This window comes from Calidris pugnax, unplaced genomic scaffold (genome assembly GCF_001431845.1).
Source record: "Calidris pugnax isolate Ruff unplaced genomic scaffold, ASM143184v1 scaffold288, whole genome shotgun sequence".
NCBI lineage: Eukaryota > Metazoa > Chordata > Aves > Charadriiformes > Scolopacidae > Calidris > Calidris pugnax.
Genome location: NW_015091190.1, coordinates 967,953 through 975,875, shown reverse-complemented (window position 1 = coordinate 975,875; position 7,923 = coordinate 967,953). Strand labels below are relative to the sequence as shown.

The 7,923-nt window shown below is 41.7% G+C and overlaps 1 protein-coding gene across 1 annotated transcript in view; it reads right to left on the bottom strand.

Moving 5' to 3' along the window:
• Positions 1-7,923, bottom strand: part of NWD2 (NACHT and WD repeat domain containing 2) — a 54,435-nt gene that overhangs the window by 44,850 nt on the left and 1,662 nt on the right. The window lies entirely within an intron of this gene.

Here is a 7,923-nt window from a genome sequence, read left to right as displayed (position 1 = left end):
CCTTTGGTAGTTTCTATTGTCTGAAGAGTTTATTTTCTGTCTGCCTGTGTTGCAGTGAGGACTACCAGTAGAACGTCTTTGGTGTGAGGGTGGTGAGAGCCTGGCCCAGGTTGCCCAGAGAAGCTGTGGCTGCCCCATCCCTGGAGGGGTTCAAGGGCAGGTTGGAGGGGGCTTGGAGCAACCTGGTGTGGTGGAACAAACTAACAGATAATACATATCAAAACCACAATGCTAAAAAGGGATTTGGGAGGGTTTTGCACAAGCCACGCATTTTGCCAAACTATTTTTAACGTTGAACTTCTCTAGGCTTCTGAATGTCTATTTTGCACTTTTATGAAGCGCCGCAGCTCGTAAGAAATGCAAATGCTCTTCAGTAACGCCACCAGATCAAAGGGTCTGGGCTTCAGAAATGCCTGCTGATGGCAAACGCTCCACTCGGGGAGCTCTCTGAAACTCGGGCTGTCCAGATAGAGCTCCTGGTCATTAATTCTTGATTCATCTTAAGGGTTGTGTAAAATGTTACTGATTAGAGACTCTAAATAATAATTTTGCAAATAACATTGTGATGTGTCCTACATACACTGTAATAATGACACATCCCCATACCTGATTCAGGTAGTGGAGAGATGGAGGATGAAGCTGGAGATTGATAAAGCGTGGGTGAGGCTGCAAAGGTACCTGATTGCTAGTAGAGTGATAGGGACTCCTGGCAGAAAAGGACCTGGGGGTGTTGGTTGACTTTTGGGTGAACATGAGCCAGCAGTGTGCCCAGGTGGCCAAGAAGGCCACCAGCATCCTGGCCTGTATCAGGAACAGCGTGGTGAGTAGGACTCAGGAGGTGATGGTCCCCCTGGACTGGGCACTGGTGAGGCCACACCTCGAGGGCTGTGTCCAGTTTTGGGCCCCTCACCACAAAAAAAGACATTGAGGGGCTGGAGCTGGTGAGGGGTCTGGAGCACAAGTCTTGTGAGGAGAGGCTGAGGGAGCTGGGGGTGTTCAGCCTGGAGAAAAGGAGGCTGAGGGGAGACCTTCTGGCTCTCTCCAACTCCCTGAAAGGAGGGTGTAGCCAGGGGGGGTCGGTCTCTTCTCCCAAGGAACAGGCCATGGGACAAGAGGAAACGGCCTCAAGTTGCACCAGGGGAGGTTCAGATTGGAGATTAGGGAAAATTTTTCCATGGAAAGGGTTATGAAGCCTTGGAATGGGCTGCCCAGGACGGTGGTGGAGTCCCCATCCCTGGAGGGATTCAAAAAACAGGTTGACATAGTGCTGAGGGACATGGGTTAGTGATGTTTTTTTTAATCAGAGTTAGGTTGATGGTTGGACTCGATGATCTTAAAGGTCCTTTCCAACATAGACAATTCTATGATTTATTCTATGATCTATGACTAAAGATTTTGGAAGTAAAATCCTCTCTCTGATACAAACCCTAAATTAATAAGAGTAGCATCAGGGCCAGTGGAGTTATTTTAGAGTTGCACTGGCACAACCATGATTAAGTTGAGTTCTCTAATTCTATCTATTATTATCCTTCTTTAATTAGAATTCCAGTGGGGGGATAAAGCAGTTGTGTTGAGCAGCACTGCCTTTCTTAAAAACTGCCAGATTTCTCTGGATTCCATACCCAACTATCTATGACTACATTATATTTATATCTCCCACCTTCAATATATTAAAACCTTAAATTACTGGTAGCTAAATATGACTAAGGTATTATTATTGCAGCCTGAAAGGATATCTTATCACAAAATACTCTTTCAGGAGGTGAAAATTCAAAGAAATTTTGTTTCAGATGAAAAAAAATTGCCACTCAGGTGTGAGAAACTGGAACCTAGGACCTAAAATCAGCCAAAATCCCCTGTAAAGCTTTTACTTTTACAACAGCATTAAATAAAACCCAGGCTGTTCTTCAGCAAGGCTGGGGTTACAACCTTGAGACCTTTGAGCACCCACTTCTCACAAGGGGTCCCAACAGCCAGTTTGAAAATTGTCTCTGAAATCATGGCTTGAGTTTTATACATCCACTTGTACCATTTTATACAGTTTATACTATTTGATATAATTTGTGTATATACCCACTATCGACACATAGACAAAAATTACAGAAAAATAGATTATTAACAATTTTTTACTATTAAAAAACAACGGTTGTGTGGTTAAAAAATTGAAGTGCTGTTTTTAAAGTAGATGATAGAAGAAATACCTAACCCAAACTTTTGGAGCTGAGAATTCCAGATGCTGCTTAGCAGGCAGGTGACTGAGCTGCAGGTAGTTTTGCTTATTTGTTGTAAATATCTCAAGAAGAAAGAAAAAAACCAGCAAAATTAATAGCTTGTCGTTTTACTAAAAAAAAACCAAAACAACCCAAAAATCAAACCACGCCTTTTGATCTTATTCTTGTTCCCCAAATGCACATCCTACCTTTTGAGTACGTGAATGAAAAAATATGTTGAAAATTAAATAAAAGTTCTCAGCCCTTCCAGTTGCATATTTGGTACATTTAGAGCAAATCCTTAGTCCAGGCCCCAAACTACATTTAGGGCTACAAAGATGATGAGGGGCCTGGAGCGTCTCTCTTGCAAGGAGAGACTGAGGGACTTGGGTCTTTTGAGTCTGGAGAAGAGAAGGCTGAGGGGGGATCTGATCAACACCTATAAATCCTTCAAGGGTGGGTGTCAGGAGGATGGGGCCAGGCTTTTCTCAGTGGTGCCCAGGGACAGGACAAGAGGGAACGGGCACAAACTGGAACAGGGGAAGTTCCATCTCAACGTGAGGAGGAACTTGTTTGGTGTGAGGGTGGCAGAGCCCTGGCAGGGGCTGCCCAGAGGGGTGGTGGAGTCTCCTTCTCTGGAGACATTCCAAACCCCCCTGGACACGTTCCTGTGGGACCTGCTGTGGGTGACCCTGCTGTGGCAGGGGGTTGGGGGAGATGTTCTCTACAAGTCCCTTCGAACCCCACATCATTCTCTGATTCTGTGATAAGCGAAGAATCCACAAAAAGAACAGAGGAACATTTTCATTTAACAGCTTCTCAAGTTTATCTGTCCAGTTAAATAAAACTCAGTCCAATTCTGTCTCCATCCTCACCCAAAACGATCATTTCCTTTAACAGGAACAAAGGCTTGAGGGTCTGCTCAGCAAAAAATCATCTCATACTAGTTCTGCATGAGATCTACCAGCCCTGCCTTGCAAAAACTTAAAGCCTACATGAGTCTTGGTCATCCGGTCTCAAGGAGAGTCAGATCTTGCTTTCTACTCAACCACACCAACACCACAGTTCTTCTGCAGCACAAGAACAAAGAGAGAAAACTTCACATAGAGGCAGAAGTACTGAAAATCATAAAATCATAAAAAGATTCGGGTTGGAAGGCACCTTAAAGATCCAGTTCTAGTCCCCTGCCCTGGGCAGGGACACATCCCACTAGACCAGGTTGTTCAATGCCCCATCGAGCTTGGTCTAGAACACCTGAAAATGTCAGGCTTCTCTACAACCTAATGAATGAGCTCCATGCCTCTTGAGATAAGAGATATTTCAAATGAAGGCCCTGGGTCTCCTGAGATGAGACATATTTCAAATCAAGGGCCATACCAAACCCAAGTACTTGACTGACGTTGCTCACCCAAACTCTGAGATACTCAACTTCATTTCTAAAACTATTGAACTTCTTGTTGGTTGATTATTTTTTTTTTCCCCAAATGTAGTTTGGTTTGTAGTTCTGAAACACTACAGTGATGTGCGTCACATCAACCCAGAAATAGCTCCAAAGTTAGGTAACCAGAGCTAACACTTTGCATAAAAAAAGTCCTGGAGTTATTTGTCTCCACATCTCCGCAACACCTCCCTTGCAATTTCATACACTTGAACATCTGTGTTTTCCTTTAGCTAAGGAATAAATTCCACCCAGATTACATAAAATTGTCTTTATAAAAAGATCTTCGTGCAACGTATCCAAGTAGGGACACCATATGGCATTTTGGGGCTGGCCAAAACGGACCATCGCTAACTGAGCATTATCCTGGCTTTTGAGTATTTTTCCACAGTAACACTTCTTCAATTTCAGTTTTCTTAGAAGAAACAACATTTTAGGTAAAAATAATAGAATACACCTGGTAAGAATGAAAAGTTGTACCTTTCTTTTATCACATATGGCAATAACTTTGTAATTAAAGCCATCATAGTACTTCATCTGTTCGGAGTTACTCACTCTCATGTTCAGTAGCATGAAACTACAAATGCACAGAACGTATTTTTTCTTTCAAATATACATCAATCTGCATAAAAATACGTGTAATTCCTGCAAAGCAGCCTACAAGAGTAGGTTGAAGCAACACCATTGGTCAGACCCATTTCTCCAATCATTATTGATGGGCATAATCCTTGTCTGGTCAACAAAACTCACCGTCAACAAAACTCACCGCAGGTGAGAATCTCCCTTTATGTATTGTGAGAAAATATGTCAATTGGGCACCAAACTTTTATGGTTTTTTAAATTAATACAATGTTCTGGATGGTGCATGTCAATGGAAACCAGACTGAGTGGAACAATTGTCTAATATCTCAAGAACACTCAAGAAAACTCAAACTCCTTCAATAGTGCAAGACCAGGAAATCACAGTCGGGCAGTCTGTGGGTGTAATTCTAACCCTACAGGCTACTTTTACACCACACTCCTACAACAGAGGCATTACAGTGGTAGAATTAGGATAAAATCTTCCTTTTACATTTCTACATCATCATCCTTAAGATTGTTAATCGTGCCAAAACTAGTATTTTTTATGAGTAGCTGGTTTTAAAGTTTTAAAAAATGAGTATTTGAGGCACAGAAGGTGTGAGGAACGTAGCCCTTCTGCATTAAAAAGGGCTGTTTGTGGTCTCATCACACTTGTTTCTGTTTGTACAACTACAAATGGCTAAAAAAGGGCTAAAAATTAACAGTCATGGTCCAAAAAGCCACCCTGTGTTGGAGCTGAGGTGTGCAGAGGTGCCGCAGAGAGGAGAGCCAGGAGCGCGTGACTGGTAGAATGGGTGGAAAAGGGAGCATCCTTTGGATTTAATGTCCACATGGAGTGTTAGATGCTCACAATCTGAGGTAGGGGTGGCCAACACCACCTCTGCCGGGACACACTCGGGTGCTGTGTGAAGGAATTATCAGCCTGTCTTCCCTGGAACCACCTCTGTGTAGGATTTGGCTTCGTACATCTCTCTCGTCAACGTGCTCAGTTGCCTCTGCTTAATTACAGGCTCAATAGGCACCTTCACCACCAACACTTAAAGAGCTCCGAGTAAAAAAACATCGATATCTTTAACTGAAGCAACAACAGGGCCTTAAGTCAAACTAGCAAAAGTCTAACTCCCCCACTTGAAGGAGAGACTTTAAAATTATCGGTATTTTGACGGTATGCTCCAATTCGTGGGGTTTTGTCTTCAAGACTAATTCCCAACTCCGGCCAAGGCACCGCTTTCACCCAGGGCTTGTAATATCACCTTCTGTCACCACAGAACTTCTGGAAACTTGGCAACTCAAGTTAATTTCCTGCTTGAAGTAGTGAGGAGGGTCATCGGAACGTTCTGAACCTACACGGCTCCGTATAACGGGACCCCATGGGAGTTTATACCTATTCTATTTATTTATTAAGAACTGTGTGTTAATGAAGGCATCGATTGAGTCACAGAGAAGCTGTCGTTAACTGATTGCCGTTACAGCCCACAGATTTCTACATGTAACTTATTGCAGTCCAGAGAATATCACTTAACTTCCCTTATCACTTCGAAGCGCTAAAATATCGTAAGAAAACCAATACATTATTTAAAGCAGTCTTCAACCTCTCAAAGTGCATATTTAAAATGTGTCTGATTGCTTATACCTACTGAAATGAGAAAATGGACTTATTTATATTCAAATAATAAGGCAATTTCAATGTGTCTAGAGATCCAGTCAGTGATAGGAGCGTTGATTAACTGATACCAATAATGTGAACAAGACAACGCTGTTCTAGGTAACAGAGAAAATGCAATTGCCCTTATCTACAACATTTCCTCTAAAAATGAGATTGTAAAATGAAGCAGTTTTGTCCCTATTACCCGTGCTCACTGTCGCCACTTATTGTCTTTTTTAGGCAGTTCTGGTTAAGGAATTTTTACAAATAAGCAGTTTTTCCAAGTTGCAGAATAAAACCGTAATATATTTCAGTGATACTGAAGTGCTTTCAGAAAGAACAGGGCAAAGGCTGATTCACCAAAGCTCCCATCCACACGCCTTAAACTGACAGAATTCAAGGAAAACACTGAAGTTTCTACACTTAAAGTTGCAGATAAACTTTTCTTGGGATCCCTGAATTTCTCTGGGAGTCCTGGAGCTCACAGCCCCTTTCAGGATCGCTCAGCACCGAGGAGAAGGGATATAAAGTGCATCGATACACAAAAAATAAGCAAGAAAGACCCGAGTCATGCAAATATATATTGTGTTTTGGGGTTTCAATATGCTGAATAGTTTACTAAGTTGGAAGAGTTTAACCTTTTTTTTTTTCCCCAGAAAAAGCAGCATTTTTATTTCTAAGTACTTTACTCAATGATATTTAAATCCCATCGTAGGCTACTTTTTCTTCTTTATACATATATTCTATTTTTTAAGGTCCCACACAGTTAGTAATGCTTCTGTGTCAGTGGTATCACTGATACAGAGTCACTGCAGTTTCTCATCACATGGAGTCCCTAAAATGGTCCTAAAAGTGGCTCGTGTTGGCAACCAAAATCTGTAAATCTGTAACCTCTCCAAAAATTCTATCCCACACTATCATTCCTGAAAGCAGGAGCAACGCCGCTGATAAAATTTAGGATGCGAGATCCCCAGAAAAAGCAGCATTTTTATTTCTAAGTACTTTACTCAATGATATTTAAATCCCATCGTAGGCTACTTTTTCTTCTTTATACATATATTCTATTTTTTAAGGTCCCACACAGTTAGTAATGCTTCTGTGTCAGTGGTATCACTGATACAGAGTCACTGCAGTTTCTCATCACATGGAGTCCCTAAAATGGTCCTAAAAGTGGCTCGTGTTGGCAACCAAAATCTGTAAATCTGTAACCTCTCCAAAAATTCTATCCCACACTATCATTCCTGAAAGCAGGAGCAACGCCGCTGATAAAATTTAGGATGCGAGAAGTGTTAATCATTGTGATCATCTGGTCCCACAAAAAAGCTGATATCAGTAATCCCAAACCGACCAAATTATTTTCTTCCTCTCAGTGTTGTTTTAGTTTTTTTTTTTTTAAGCTGAAATTTTGAAATAACAATGCGAGGGTAAAACCCTGCAAACGAAGTGTTAATCATTGTGATCATCTGGTCCCACAAAAAAGCTGATATCAGTAATCCCAAACCGACCAAATTATTTTCTTCCTCTCAGTGTTGTTTTAGTTTTTTTTTTTTTTTTTAAAGCTGAAATTTTGAAATAACAACGCGAGGGTAAAACCCTGCAAAAGGGTACGTAAGGCTTCAAAGCCCAACTTTTAGAATGAGTTTAGTGATTTGGGGTTGGGTTTTTTTTTATTATTATTTTAGCAAATGTCTAGCTATCGTATCAAGTTATCCTGGTGATTAATACCATTCACATAAAATCTGGAGCTGCCAGGAGCTCCAGAGTTTCGGTGATGCTGCAGAACCCTGTTTCTGATAAATACCCTATCTTCTAAAAATCCACACCCATTTCCTTTCCAGAGCCCAAATAAAGATTTTCTCGATTATCCCTATTTCTATACCTCTCTGCTTAGATTGCAATGATAAAGTCCAAGCGTTTTCGTGCCCTCCTTAAAGAATGGCATCTTTTTCTCTCAAAACAGGGCTGTCGGATGCAGGAGCTGAGTTTCCTGGTGTGGAGAGCACCTCGGAAGCCCCGGAGGAGTGGGATTTCTCCCACTTTGTGGCTTG